We start from the raw sequence: 16,484 nt of genomic DNA on the forward strand, positions 1-16,484 counted from the left end.
CTGCTGTCTCCTGTGCCTGATGCTGGAAAGGCAGGCACTCTCTCCCTGCCCTGCTGCTCACAAGCCCCACAAGATGGGATGGGGTCAAAGGGTTGCCAGATATTGCTGGGACACCCCCAGCTGTGGCCTGAGGTGGTGGGGTTTCCGGGGGGGGGGGGGTGGGCAGGCAGGGTGGGGTCAGGCTCCCTTGCTACATTTTCCCTGGCACTGTCAGAGGTGGGCCCCAAAGGGGCAGGGGCTTTTGGTTTTCTTGGGAGCAGGTGGCACCTCCCCTGAAGGGGGCGGGCCAGGATGCTTGGGGTTCACCACCTCTGGGTCCACCACCTCAACTGAGGCAGGGGTGGAGGGGAGGTCTCGGTTGTTCCACCTGACGGGGCCCCAGTGCCTAAGATGCTAGCCACCCTGGGTGGAACTGGGACAGGGAGGGGTCGATCCCCCCAGATGGTGGAGTGGGGCTGGGAGGAGCCCCCAACTCCACCCTTTGAGGCTCCCATGCAAGAGGTGAATGCACCATCCCCCTGTGCGGGTGCAGCAGCCAGTGCCATGGCTGATTGCCCCAGTGGGCACTAGGTAGCCAGGTGGGAGCTGCCGCTGGAGTGGCAGCATACATTCCCACCCTGGGAGAGGTAGACCACATAGGGCCTCCCATCCACCACAAAGTTCATGGAGAGAGGCAGGATCTGGGTGCCACCCGTGAAGAGCATGAATGTCTGCTTCCAAAAGGACAGGACATGCCTGAGCCTGGGGTCCCTGCTCCCCATGGTCAGCCTGTGCCAGGGGCTGGTGAGGACACCATAGTGCTTGAGCGCTTTGGTGAGGTCCTGGTCTGGCAGGTGTGGGTGGACATTGGAGGCTACCACCTGCACTGCCAGGGTCTCCAGGGGTGTAACCAAGTAGTGGATGCCCAAAATCTCCAGTCCTGCCACACACACCTCCCTTACCAGGCTGGGAGAGCTCAAGTATATGACGGGCACTGAGTTTACCCGGGAGGTGTACTGGATACTCCAGCGTCCCAGCAGGTCCGCCAGAGCTCCAGTCCAGGCCTCCACCCTGACAAGGAGAGGGGCGTGCACTTGCAGGCCATGGCTGAGGGGAAGGTCTGCAGAGACATCCCCGTGCCACGTGCCCCAGCTGCTGGCAGCTATCCTGGGCAGGAGAAGATCAACTTTCCCACAGAGGCTGCTACAGGAAAAAAAAAAAGCCTCAGACTGACGCCTCGGAATGGGAGGGGGCTGAAACAGCCCCAAAATCGGCCTTAGGGTGGGGCAGAGCAACCCTGCAGGGGGTGAAGGCAAGCCCTAAGGCAGGAGGAGATGGCAGAGACCAAGGTAAGGGGCTCTGGAGGAGGAAGGCAGCAGGAATCAAAGGGAGAGCACGGGCAGAGGTGGGGGAGGGGCAGAGGCAAACGAGATACCAGAGCCCAGGGGGGGAAAGCTCAGAAAATGGAGGAAAGGGGCAGAGAAGGGGTCCCCAAGCACAGGCTGGGGAGAGCCGAAGTTTGGGGGGGTAGGGAGAGGAACAGGGGGGCAGGGAGGAGGGGAACACTCAGAAGGGACCTGAGCTGCAGAAGCTCAGAAGGGCTTCACCTGTCAGTGGCCATCTTGAAAGAAAGAAAAGGGGGTTAAAGCTGTAATATGAGAGGTGGCAACAAACCCTAGGCACACCTGGATCATAGTGATCTGCGACTAGGAAGGCAAAACTGACATGCAAATAGGGTAACTGATAAAATGATGCTTCTGACTGAGCTGGAAATGCTTCTAAGACCTGCCAAAAAATTGTGCTTATGTGAAGTGTTTGCCAAACGTAGGACCCCACCTTGCTGCCCCGAGGACACCCAAGCGTGCACCCCAGCTTTTTCTGTGGCCAGCGTGATGGTTGCAAGCATCCAAAAAGGGCTTTGCACTGGAGGTAACAATTCCTTTCATTGTGAGAATTTGGGGCTGTACTGGAAACCACAGGGGCGATAGCAGTGATTGGAAGGGAAGGGGAGAAGCAGGGGAAGGGGCGTGTGCAGTATGGGTAGGGTGGCAATGAATGGCTGATCAAGAAGAGATAAGCTGTGTTTCCATGGCTTACAAATGTGTTGCCTGAGGCAGAATTGCAAGCATGCTTGAAGTTGGTTTTCTAAACCGCATACAATGAGGGTTGCCACATTTGGGTGCTAGAATTGAGGGGTGCACTGTCCACACCGCCCAGCAGTGCACGGAGGGTGCTTGCCAAAAAAGAGCACCTCCCCGCAACCCAACATTGGTGCCTGACCCAAAACAGCTTTGCTTAGCAGGGAACAATATCTTTTGGGCTGAAAATAGGGACTCCACTGGAAACCCCAAGATTTCCCCCCTGATGGGAGGGGGAATGAAGATACCATGTACATTTGTCAGGGAGAGGACCAGGAGAGAGCACCCGACAGCGAAGAGGTGGCTGAACAGGAGACTGCTTACTGAACGCTAAACCCCCCAAAAAACCATATGTCTCTCAAGCCAAGCCACCAACAATCCCTGCAACGAAAGCAACCCAACCCAGAAAAAAAAATAAAAAAATCAATCATGAAATACATTCCTAAACTGCCCCCTGCTGTAATTTAGTACTGGGAGGTCAAGTGGGTAAAATTGTCTTTTACTAGTATATTAACCCATAATGAGACTTAAATGCGGTACGTAATGTACACATTACATCATTCGTCCTGGTACATTATGACGGTGAAAAAAAGGAGCATCTTTAGCTAGATAAAGCTGATACCGTGGACAAGTGCCCACAGTGCAATCACAATACTGTTCCAGCCAGGCGCTATCCTCACTTTGCATGGGCTGCTGCCAGAAGTCTTGTCAGTTGCTGTCAGTTCTCTGTCCCTCCATTTCACCTTTGCCTTGGGATGCACAGTTATTTACAGACTAAGGCAGTCACAGAGAAGCCCTAAGCAGTTTCTAAGATGTACGCTGAGGTTTATATTCTTGCAGTCCATCTATAGGGGAATCATAAATGTTATGTGACTAATGGCAAACCAAGGTGCAGAGGGAAAATGTGCCTCATTTCCTGACATCAGCACAGGATTTCAAAGAGAGACCGTGCATTAGAGAAAACAGGGCATGATGTGCAGCCCTCAAGAGAGGGCAACTGCCTCCCTTCTACCCTTCACTGTGGTAGAAGCCATACCTGCCAATGCTTAAAGTACTCCGTTAAGCAAGTAAGAGATACCAGTGTACAACAGCATCACTTCTAGAAGCACAGGTAGTCTGAATTTAAAAACTCTACACAAAGCTGTCCATATCCCTTGATACTTTCTTCTAATGGTCAAATAATCTCAATATAAAGAAATTTTATCTTACTCCTAGCTTGCCTTTGCTGATTTTGGCTTCCAGTCACTGAGTCTTATTAAGCATTTTTCTGGCCTACTTGACACTCTTCTAAAGCTATCTTGTTCACAGTGAGGTTTCCTCTGCATGCATCCAACTTCACTTAAAAACTATGAACTTCAAATAGATTTTGCATTTCAAAGGGATCCAGTGTTTTCACCATGGGAACTTTCATGACTATAGTGAAAAAATGTATTAGCTTAATCAAATTTTGGAGTAGCAGTTAGCAGGCACCTGGACAAACAGCAGAACAGCGACTACTTTTCATCAAAAGCCACCTACAAATACACGAGCAGGATAAAAACAAAAGTCTTAGTTCAGAGACTTGACTGACACACCTCTCTCAGCAGGTTATTGAGAAGCAACACACTGGACCAATTTGGTGTAAGATAAAAAGCACTTTATGAGTGTGGCCTCAGTGGCAGTCAGGTTATTGTTTAAAAGAGCAGGTATTTTATACTACCCCTGCTGTGGATTCACTTACATTTCAAAGTTGTACTTAAAGCTTTTGATTCCTCATTCCAGTCTCCACCTGACCAGTAAAAGGCTCAGAACAGACCTGCAGTTTTTAACTACACTAGTTGTCTTGTTCTGCACAGATGTTTTATGTAAACTTTAATGTAATACAGTCTACAGGAGTTGCCAATTCTTTTTATGGCTACATGAAGCATAGCTTTTCATATACTTTTTTTCTTCCTAAGAGAGAATCCCATGGTGTTTGTCAATGAATGTGGCTTACTAGGGAAAAGCAAATGGAGGATCTAAAACAGAGGTTTTCAACCTTTTTTAATAAGTGTACCCCTGGTGGCCCCCTGTTTAATAAGTGTATCCCCCGGGCCAGACATGGAGTTGGGGGGAGAAGTGGTGAGAGGCCAGATGCAGAGCAGAGGTGAATGGTGGCAGCACAGTGTCTGTGTGACCCTGCTCTCTCCCTGCCCCCATGAGGCAGTGGCATGGGGTGGCAGTGCTCCATCCCCGCCCACCCACATACCCTCTGGGGCCTTTCAAAGTACCCCCAGGTGTATGCATATCCCTGGTTGACAACGCCTGATCTAAGCATCTTATAAACAGGATTTTGCTTTTACTCATTTGAGTACTCTATGAGCACTCGTGGTGCTCTGGTGTGGTCCCAGAGGACTGGAAGAGGGCCAGCGTGGTTCCAATCTTCAAAAAGGGGAGGAAGGAGGACCCAGGAAACTATAGGCCAGTCAGTCTTACCTCGATCCTAGGCAAGTTGTTTGAGAAAATTATGCTGGCACACATCCATGAGGGGCCAGCTGGGGACTGCATGCTTAGGGGCAACCAACACGGGTTCATCAGTGGCAGGTCCTGTCAGACCAACCTGGTGGCCTTCTATGATGAGGTTACCCGATCATCAGATGCGGGGGTAGCAGTGGACATAGTCTTCCTGGACTTCCAGAAGGCTTTCGACACTGTCTCTCATCCCATTCTCATTAAGAAACTGGGGGGGCTGTGGTGTAGACACCCACACAGTCAATTGGGTCGCCAACTGGCTGGAGGGCCGCACCCAGACGGTGGTAGTGGATGGGTCCTTCTCAACCTGGAAGGACGTGGGCAGTGGGGTCCCCCAGGGCTCGGTCCTCGGGCCCGCACTGTTCAACATCTTCATCAGCGATTTGGACAAGGGGGTAAAAAGCACCCTGTTCAAATTTGCTGATGACACTAAGATGTGGGGGGGGATGTGGGCACACTAGGTAGCATCAGGCTTCAATCAGACCTAGACAGGCTACAAGGGTGGGCGGATGTGAATAGGATGGGGTTCAACACAGACAAGTTCAAGGTGATGCACCTGGAGAGGAACAACCGGCACCATACCTACAGGTTGGGGAACTCCCCTCTTGTCAGCATGGAGGCGGAAAAGGATCTTGGAGTTATAATTGACTCCAAGATGAAAATGGGCCAGCAGTGTGGGGAGGCAGTCAGGAAGGCCAACCGTACCTTGTCATGCATCCACAGATGCATCTCAAGCAGGTCCAAAGAGGTGATCCTTGCCCTCTACGCGGCACTGGTCAGGCCACGACTGAAGTAATGCGTCCAGTTCTGGGCAAGAGGGTCCAGAGGAGAGCCACTCGCATGATCAGGGGGCAGCAGGGCAGGCCCTATGAGGAGAAGCTACGGGACCTGAACCTGTTCAGCCTCCACAAGAGAAGGCTGAAGGGGGATCTAGTGGCCTGTTATAAACTAGTCAGCGGGGATCAGCAGGCATTGGGGTAGTCACTGTTCCCCCGTGCACCGCCAGGAGTGACCAGGAATAATGGTCACAAGCTGGCAGAGGGTAGGTTTAGGTTAGATATCAGGAAGCACTACTTCAGGTCAGGGCGGCTAGGATCTGAAACCAACTTCCGAGAGAGGTGGTCCTGGCTCCTACGCTGGGGGTTTTTAAGAGGAGGTTAGATGAACATCTTGCTGGGGTTGTTTGACCCCAGTATTGTTTCCTGCCATGGCGGGGGGTCGGACTAGATGATCTACTCAGGTCCCTTCCGACCCTACAAACTATAAAACTATGAATGATTTTCTGAATGTTCATGAACTAAATTAACAAGCAGAACATTTGCACCTTGAAACATGTTACAAAAAGGCAAGACATTTTTTCATGTATAGTACTGGGTGAAAGAATGTTCTTCCATCCATTTGTGTCAATGGTACTTGATTCTCTTTCCATTCTTTTTATTTTCAATGAACATTGTAACTATCACTTTGGACCTCTGTCTGTTTGTAATGCTTTATTCACACTCTGATTGGTTGCCACTGTGACTGTCGCCACTGTGACTGCCACCGCAGTTGCGGGCCCTAGCCGGAAGCAGCGGGACGGGTTGTGGGGGGAGCGGCCCTGGCCTGAAGCAGTGGCGGGGGGAGTGGCCCCGGCCCCAGCCCAAAGTGGCAGGGGGAGAGGGGGAACAGCTCCAGCCCCAGCTCAAAGCAGCAGAGGGGAGGTGGGGAGTGGCCACGGCCCTGGCCCTGGCCCTGACCCCAGCCCCAGCTCAAGGTGGGGGGTAGGGGGGCCAGGCGCAGGCCTCTGTCCCCACCCCTTTCCCTGTCATTCTTGATGGGCAAGTTGCTACTTACCACATAAAGAGGACAAGCCAAAGGCTAACCACAGCCAACTACCACTCCCCACAGTAAGAATTAAATGATGTTTAAAATCATGTTGATAACATATTCAAATATGCTTTAAAATACCATTTACTCCGTTGTCTAGACAAGCCCTAAGGAAAGTAATCTTAGTAAGGGGTATTCCCAGAGTTGTTGTATGTGTTAGTGACAAATACTGATGCTAAGGAAACAAGCTCCAATTCTCCATTGTGAAATTATTTATGTTGTGCAAAGTGAATACAATGTAGTCATATTTCAGGCTCATTTTGTACAACTAATGACTCAAGATAGTGGAAAAAATCAAACCCAAAGAATCTTCAATTTAGAACTAGGCAGGTGAGATCTATTCTAAAATCTGCTATTCAGATTCAGATATCATTGGTCACTGTTGAGCATAGCTATTCTGAAGCAAGGCACCCAGTCTTATGGTGGTGAGTAAAAATAGGACAGAGATATCTTGAAATCCAAATAAGAAGCATGTTAGGTAGAACCTAGCAGTTGAGAAGTAACAGCATGTGACAGAGCAAGGTGGCAGCACATTTTTAAGTTGTCATAAACCATTCTGAAACACAGCACATTAACACTATAAAAGTATGCACAGAGCAAAGCAAGAACACAATGGCCTGAAATAGGTATAGAGCAGGGGTGTCAAACTCACCTGGCCCCACAGATCAGATGAGTGGTGTGGGATCAGTCCATAGGCCAGAGGAATGGCATGGAACTAGTCCTGCAGACTGAAGCAAGCCCACAGATCCCTCCCCTCCACATGCCGGAGGCCTGAATCCATACCCAGGGTGCCTGCTCTAGCTAGTCTGGGATGCAAGCCACATATGGTGCCTGCTCCAGCCATTCCAGGCCAAGAGCTGCACATGGAACCTGATCCAGCAAGTCCAGGACAATCACTGCATGCAACACAGGTCCCTAACCTGGTTGAAATGGGCATTGCAGATTGTAGTGCAGTCCCAGACCAGCCAGAGCAAGCACTGTATCTGGTGTGGGGGGGACCTACAGACCCCCCACCCCCCACATGCCAGATCCCAAGCCTGCTCAGGCTAGTCTGAAGCTGTACTCACTGCACCTGGCACCCACTCCAGCAGGTCCAGGACCCACACATAGCACCCTTGCTGACCTGGCGGGAGCGAGCACAATGTGTGGCTCGTGGTTTGTACCAATCAGAACAGATGACATAGGCACCAGATCCATCATGTCAGGAGACTCCTGGACTGGCCTGCATGCAACACATGTCCTAGGTCTTGTGCAGGGGACCAATCTGGCTTGCCATGTGTGGCATGTGGGACCACTTGAGACCCAGGGCCAGTGTGGGGCTGGATGATGTGGTTCCACAGGCCAGATCTTTAATCCCCCTGTTGTAGACAATTCTCCCTGTCCCCCATACAGATGTCTCTGTGGCTCTTACATCAGTCTGGACAAACATGGTCCCTACTTGTAACTGCTGAATTCTTATACACAAGACACCACTGAGACTCAATCAAAGATGGCCCAAAGCTGCTCCCTTGACTTCTGTGGAACTAGACAGAAAGATACAATTCAATTAAATAAGGGTATCTAAACCTGGCCTTTGCAAAGTCTGTAACTGATATTTGCTACTGATCTGGCTTTCTAAACACGTGCCACAAATTGCTCAAGCTGCCAATATAAAATTAATGATTTACTAAAAAAAAGTATGCACACTTCTCTTGTAGGGCTGATGACAGGGACCTATTTAGTAGCTATTACTGAGCTTTCATTTTGAGAAGATCAGCACAGAATTCTACTTTACGAATACATTTGTCCAGCACTTGATATTTGATGAACTGTTTAGGTCACTGTTGTTCCTGGTAATTCTCATCAGTCAGATGGTACTCTGTTCCTTCTTGGAAGATTGTCAAGCCACAATGTGCACATGCTTAAGACACAGATACTCATGCAAACACATTGGCACAAGAACTTTCTTTCTAGGAATATCCTTGCAAACAAAATATGCTTGAATAGATGTTAGTGGAAAGCAAACAAAATAAAATTAAAGGGGTTTATTTTGTTTTGCTGATCTTCCCCACTTTAATATTCATGGAAACATTCTTTTAGCATTCACCTAGACCTACTCTGCACGTAGTTACATTTCCTACAGAGGTTAAGTACTAGCAGATGCAAAAACAGAGTAAGGACCACTTAAAATGTTAGTAACTCTGAGCCAGAACCTCTGCTGGTGCCAGTCATTACAGCAATTTTGACTCAGCTGGAGCTCTGAGTAATGGCAAGCTGAGGATCTGGCCTGTTAAGTGCTGTCAAAAGAGGGAAGAGTGTGGGTAAACAATCACCTGCATGGCTAGGTTTCAGTGGCATTTTCTGCATTTCTTTAGCTTTAGTTGCAGCTTTCCACTGGCCCTGTTCATAATGTTATGCAATGTCATTCCAATTAGACTTGCTTCTACTTTAGGTGATATAATATCCCACCCCCATTAATTTTCTGTCCCCAGAAACTTATGGATTTAAGTATAAACTACTATGGATTTAAGTATAAACCCTGCAAACTCAGTTCTGTGGCTTTTAGGCACTATAGAATTAGGTCTTCTCTTCAATTGCATAGTAAATAGCTTGGTTGTCAATCATGCAATGACTGTAGGAGGTTTTTTGGTTTTTTTGACAGGAGAGAAGCAGCTGTAGACTGAAAATTTTCTTTTGAATCTTTTCCTACCCAGTGCCTCTAACACGCATCCTTCCCTTACATTAGGCCAGTCATACCAAAATGGTATTAGTACTAGGACACATGGTAAGTTTCTAACTAGGGACACTACTCTTGCTAAACAGCTAACCATAGTCAGTAAGATGTTACCACATCTACCAGGACTATTCCATGAATAAATGCATTTCAAGTTCTACATCTTCATCCTTCAGGCTTTTATTCAGGCACCATAAAAGCACAGTACAGAGGGATCTGTTTACATGGAACAATATATGGAATCAGAGCCCAAGATTTTAAGGCTAACCTGGGTCCAGATGCTGACTAGAGCTGTGCACCCAAGGGCAAGTCCATTAGGGGTGCACTGGTACATTTGCACACCTCTTTGATTCTTGGTCTATCCAAAGTTTAAAGCCAACTGCTTGGAAGTGACATCAGCATTTCTACTGAGGAAGCAGGGAAGGAGTCAAGTTGTCTTCATGGCTCATTATAATTTGCTTCATTCCTTCTAAGCTCCTGATTCCACAGGTGTTAATGACACACTTCCCTTTTAAATGGTCATTTATGGTTAATACTACTCAAGCTATCCATACTTCTGTAATACTGCTGTCTGTTTGCTGCTCCTCGTCATTTAGCTCCCTTTTCACAGCCCTGCCAACTGTTTTCTAACTCTAGCTAAAAACATTAATTCAGGTGTTAAAAATATTAATTCAGGTGAACATTAGGTCAGGTGTGGAAATCATTGTCAGTGAAACATTGAAGGCACTGTCCAGATGCTCAAGAAGGTTTAGTTTGGTTCATGAATCTGAGAAAGAGATGTACATTTGACTATAATGACTCCAGGATGAAAGAAACAACAACTTTGGATTATTTTTGTCTAATTTGTTGTGTTTGTGTATATAATGTATGATAGAGCAAATTAATGCATTTTCCAATAAAGTCTTTTTTTGTTTTGTTTCAATCTTAAATTGAATACTACAGCTCTAGACCCCTACCTATTAGGGAAGCTTCTAGTTTCTTTTTAACTGGAGAAAAATGTGTGTTGTGTTTTACACAGTGATGCCCACGCTACCTGCACCCCGCCTTCTCAAAATCTTATCTGCCCATGTGTAGACCTGTAAGATTTAAATTTCCAACCACCATGTTTAGCTTTAAACACTGAAATTGGCTAAATCTGTTTCTCTGATGATGTGAACACTATGACACCCTTTTGTTAAAGTCTTATTAATCCAGCTGTAACCACTTGTAATACTTAGCCCGTTCCCTAGATAACTGAAACTACAGATACAATTAAATGCAGAATCCATTGTAAGATTTTTTTGAGAGAGTCCAATCCTGACCTTTAAAACTCCACTGCTCAGGAAATACAATGGGATATACATGGGTTACTTCAATTATCTGGACATCTCTTGGGAGGAACACTTGGCCAAGTCGGACCAGTCACATAGCTTCCTGACCTGCATCGACGCGCTCTTCCTGGCTCAGGAGGTGCATGGGTCAGCCAGAGGTAGCATTCTCCTAGACTTGGTCCTGGCCAAAGGAGATGACCTGGTGACTGACTTAAATATAGATGGTAGCCTGGGTGACAGTGACCATGAAACTATCACATTCACTGTCTGCTGCAAGGCAGACAAATTTGATAGCAGGGTTGAAGCCTTGAATTTCAACAATGCAAATTTCAACAAGCTCAGGTCACTAGTAGACCTGAGCTTGCAGGACCAGGGAAAGTCTATTCCCATGTGAAGAAAAGGTACCAGAAGGGCTAGGAAGCCCTCTTGACTAAACAGGGAAATCATGGTCCTCCTAAGAAAGAAGACAGAGGCATAGAAAAAATGGAAGCTGGGGACAGGCCCCAAAGAGGACTATACAACAATGACCTGCACTTATAGGGAACAAATTAGAAAGGCTAAGGTGGCGACTGAATTTAGATTAGCAACAGAGAATCAAGGACAAGAAGAAGTCCTTTAGATACATAGGGAACAGGAGGAAAACAAATGGGAGTGTAGGGCCGTTGCTGACCAACTCAGGAGAAAACTGAACTCCTGAATGACTACTTTGCTTCGGTATTTCACCAAGCCAAGGAGAAATCATGCCAGATAGGTACAGAATGCACAGGGCAGGAATGACTGCCTCCCTACTATTGCCATAGAACTGGTGTGTGATCAAGTAAAGAAATTAGACCTATAGAAGTTGCAGGACCGGATGAATTCCATCTGAGAGTACAGAAGGAGCTGGCCGAAGTCATCATGGAGCCTCTGGTGAAACTCTTCCAAAACTCGTGGTGCTCCGGAGTGGTCCCTAAGGACTGGAAGAGGGCCAACGTTGTGCCCATTTTCAAGAAGAGGAAGAGGGAAGACCTGGGTACTATAGGCCAATTAGCCTAAATTCTATCCTATGGAAAATTCTAGAAAAATTCATTAAGGAGTCTATCTGTGATAGGCTTGCAGAAGGTAGGATTCTGAATGACAGCCAGCATGGCTTTGTTGTGGGTGGGTCCTGTCTTACCAAACTCATCTCCTTTTATGATCAGGTAACTTGCCACCTAGATAACAGAGAAGAGGTTGACATTGTACACCTTGACTTCCAAAAAGCCTTCAATCTGGTATCCCATGATGTTCTCACAAGAAAATGGGATGATTGTGGGCTTACCTGCAAGATAGTTCGGTGGGTAGGAGGCTGGCTGCAGGGTAGGACCCAAAGAATCCTAATAAAATGATCTGTGTTGTCCTGGCAAGAAGTGGGCAGCAGTGTCCCACAGGGGTCAGTGCTTGGTCCAGTACTTTTCAACATCTTTATCAATAATTTGGATGTGGGGGTAAAGAGTTCACTGGCCAAGTTCGTAGATGATACCAAGTTATGGGGAAGTGTGGTCACATTTGAAGATAGGCTACAGATACAGGCAGAGCTAGACAGGTTGCCAAGTTGGGCAAGTCGGAACCAGATGAAGTTCAGCATTGAGAAATGTAAAGTGCTCCACGTGGGGTCGAACAATCCCCAACACACCTACAGGCTTGGCGGCACCAACCTGACCAGTACCACAAATGAAAGGGAGTTGGGGGTAATACTGTTGTATGAATATGAGCCAGCAATGCGATGCTGTACGCAGTAGGGCAAATAATATTCTGGCATGCATCGATCATTGCATCTCCAGCAAAACCAAGGAAGTGATTCTTCCACTCTACTCAGCACTGGTGAGACCACAGCTGGAGTACTGCATCCAGTTCTGGGCACCATACTTTAACAAGGATGTGGTAAAACTTGAGAGAGTCCAGAGGAAGGCCACCTGTATGATCAGAGACTTGCACAGAAAGCCATATGAGGAAAGGAGCTAGGATTCTTCAGGCTGAAGAAGAGAAGGCTGAGAGGGGACTTGATAGCAGCTTACCACTACATCAGGGGAGTACATCAAGGGCTTGGTGAACAACCGTTCACCAGGGGACCCTTGGAGAAAACCAGGGGTAATGACCACAACTCCTGGAAGACTGTTTCAGGCTCAACATTAGGAAAAACTTCACAATTAGGGTGTCCAGACTGTGGAATAAGCTCCCTCTGGAGGTGGTGCAATCACCTACCTTGGAAATCTTCAAGAGGAGACTTGACAGTCACCTCGCCCCCCCAGTTATCTTTCTTGCCTGGTGCAGGGGGTCTGGACCCAATGATCTTTGAGGTCCCTTCCAGCCTTACAATCTATGAATCTATGAAATTCTCCTTAAGAACAGACAGAAAAGGGGTATATTACTGCTGAGCTTCTGCTACAAGTGGCAAGTGAGCATTAGTGTTAGTCAAAAGAGATATTACCATAAATAAAAATGCCAGAGACAACTGGGGATGGAAGTGGGAGAAGAGAGAAATCTTAGCACCTTCTACATAGCACCCAGCCCTGCTCCCACCTAATAATTATAAATGACCCAGGCCCACAAGGCATAGAGTTTTGCATGTACAGCAAGAGCTATAAGACTAGCCACCACTATGGATTCAGAAGAATCGATATTGATTTTAAAGGCTTAGTACCCTGTCTCCAGCCAAGCTGTGCCTATTTAGTCCAGCAGTGAACAAGTCCTTTGTTTATTGGTTGCTCCTGGTATTGTTTTTCACACTTCTTTTTATATGGGCCCCTAGAGTCAGCTGAATTGGTGGTGTGCATTAGTTATGCTTTGATTGCATTGTAGTTTTGGTTTGTATGAGATGATATAATCACCACAAATGCCCCGGCACTGGGCATATTATAGATAGTTGAAATATACACTGAAATTAGAGACGAGAAACATAATGGGTAGAGAGGTGATCCAATAAGGCAGCCCTGGATTGGCATAATGGAGATTTCATGACCCAGATATGGCTGGGATTGGAAGGGCAAGCATTTAATAGACAGCAGTATGCTGTGGTATTTGTTTCTTTGACTGATACTAATTCATCACACCTTGGTAAAATACAAAGTATCCAGCAAAGATAGATACAGGAATTAAACAGCAGGTCAAAGGTTAACGAGGAATTCAGTTAGCTATTATTGGAGGAGGACCTTGTTAATCCATGCCCTAAGTACCCAAAAGGCTTAGCAAAGAAGCAAACCAGCAGGAAGCATATATGAAGCATATATCTTTCTTGTTAATCCCCTGGAGGTTTTACAACCCAATTTGGATTAGGCAGACCTGGATATCTGGTCATTATTTAAAGATTTACTGGTCTCTCTATATACTGCTGAGAGTCCCTTAGGCTCTCTTGAAACAAAATTGCTGGAAACAAACTCTGAACTTTAGGCACCAAGTTATGAGCCATGAAGTTTTGCCACCCCCATTCCCGACAACCCCAACCAGTGCAGAGCAAAACACCCAACTTGTCTCCCTTCATTTGAAGCAGGATACAAGAAGTTACACCTTAAGCTATTAATTTTATAGCCTAGCAGGTTGGCCTGCATCAGTTTCAAGATTGATTTTTAAGTTACTTTAGTGCTGGCAAAAGATAAGTTAACTGTCAGGCTGGTGGAAGTTTGTGGCACTGTTATGAAAGTTGTTTACCAGCAGCTTGTCAGCAACCAAGAATGCATCTCTTCTGGCTTTTAGGTGCTCAAATGGTACTGGGGCAATTGATGGCATGCATTTTTTTACCCTCAGCTGGACTCTGAAGGAAACAATGAATGTCAGTAGCAAGGGTTACTAGTCTCTTGTTCTGCTGGGTTTGGTAGGCTACAGGATGGCCTGTATGAACACCAATGAAGGAAGCACTGGCAAGATGCAAAAAACCAGGCTGTAACAGGGATAGTGCTCTGGAGCCTTTCTGTTGGTGGCCTTCCTGTCTTGGGCTAACCACCTGCTTACTCACCTGCCATGCCATGATCTTAATTGATTGAGTGATGTAATTAGTGGGAGGCTGCCCACTTTATATGCCTAGTGTCAGGGGGCACTATCTGCGACTCCTTTTTCTCCCCTACACTGCAGCCAAAGCCTCGCAGGGTACTTGACATGGTTTTCCCTGTGCCTTGGCCCTCTTCTTTATTTCTGGGTCTCCTCGCTGCCCCCTCTCGCTCCAGGGCTCCCTGCTGCCCCCCTCTCGCTCCAGGGCTGGGGCCGATGCGCCCCCAAACAATGCTGAGCCCTCTCTGGTGCCAGGAAGGCCCACGCTACCGTGGAGCTCCTATGAGGCCTCCTCCACCCCTAATAGCCTCACCCAGTCCTCCGGTTAAATAGTAAACACAAAACACAAAGCCCCTGGGCTGTAACGTAAACTAAACCGTCTGGTCAAAAACCCATGTTCTGTCCCTACCGGGAGAAATACTCCAACTCAGCCGCAACCAGGGGATGCTCCTGTAGCCTGTCTTTCCCTTTCTCCCCGCACTGGCCAAGCTCCCCCCTCCTTGGCCGCCGGAGGAGAACTGCTCTCCTGGCCTTATGCTTAGGCTTAAGAAAGGGCCAAGCCCTGCCCCTTCCTGTCAGCTTATCCCCTTGGTTCCCCTGGCAACCAGCACCTGTGTTGCCCTGGTGACTGGCAGTTGAGCCTCCACCTTCTTACCACTAGGGGTCTGTCCTGAGCCATTTCTGCTTTTAGGCGCAGGGCATCTGCGTGCTCTGCAACACAGGCATTTGAGGAAATATGTTTATTTAGACTATTTGGGACCTCGTTCACTGCCAACAGGATATGGGTGCTTATTGATGGTTTGAGGGACCCTGGCCAGTTTCTATGGCTGTGTGTGCATGAAACGAAGAGCATGTGTGCATGACATTTTAAAGCAGGTTAAATGGTTTTGCACTGCTTTAATGGTGTTGGTGTTTGCATACATCAGCGGCGTATTGTGCAGTAATTCCAGCCACTGTAGCAAATTCAGTGGCATAATGCACCTTAAATAACTTGGGGTGCCCGCTTCAAGCCCAGTCCCCACCAAGAAGAGCCCCAGCTGCAGCCTGCCCAGCCCCGTGCAGATCTGCGTGGCACCCCCCCGCCTCCCCATTCTCTCCCGGGGTTCAAGCAGCAGCAGGAACTGCCTCCCCCACCCCATGAGCTGTGGCTCCACCCCCCGCCACCACTGCCCCACCTGGGCAGCACCTGCCCCTGCCCCCTCCCTCACTACAGGAGGCATTGATCTGCACCCCGCCTCCACACCTCTTCCCTTCCCCTTCCCCTTCCCCTTCAACCACACCAGACTTGCCAGCTGGAGGCAGGTCTCCATGCTGCCAGGTCTGCTCCTTGTTGCCTAAGTGCTGCGCTGTGACTGCGCACAACACGGGCATTTATTGGCCAAATTATCAGCCCCATTGGGCTGATGTCTGACACAGCCAGTTTTCTTCATATTGGTACTGATTCAATATTGGACCAATACATATCTTCTAGTCCAGGGGGCTTTGAGCAGGGGATTGGACTAAATGATCTCCTGAGGTCCCTTCCAACCCTAATTTTCTATGATTCTATGATTAAAATTACTGTGTGTGGCAGGGTGGGAATACATGGCATCTCTAATTTCCATGACCCAGGTCTTATATTATTTATTAGAGGTGCAGTAGGCTCCAGTATTTGCACTATTAGAAGTCCCAGCTGGCTTCCAGAGCATGTGTGGGAGTTTTTTTGAGGAATTTATGAGTCTTTAAAGCCATTCAGACTGAGCAATACAATACCTGGCCCAAGTCAGAATTGCTAGGGCCTCATTTTCTTTTCTTGCTAATTAAATATGTTCAGATAGCTGCCCTACTGGGCTGGGGATTAGCTCCAGAGAATGCTACACTTGAACTGTAACCAGTGGAAATACAATAAGGCAACTGACACCACAAGGAGGTGAAGACATTGCTTTTGTGTGTGTGTGTGTGTGTGACCTGTTAGTGCAAACTTTATTCATGATTAAGTCAACAACT

This window comes from Crocodylus siamensis, chromosome 7 (genome assembly GCF_052110815.1).
Source record: "Crocodylus siamensis isolate JL-2025a chromosome 7, ASM5211081v1, whole genome shotgun sequence".
In the NCBI taxonomy this organism is placed as follows: Eukaryota; Metazoa; Chordata; order Crocodylia; family Crocodylidae; genus Crocodylus; species Crocodylus siamensis.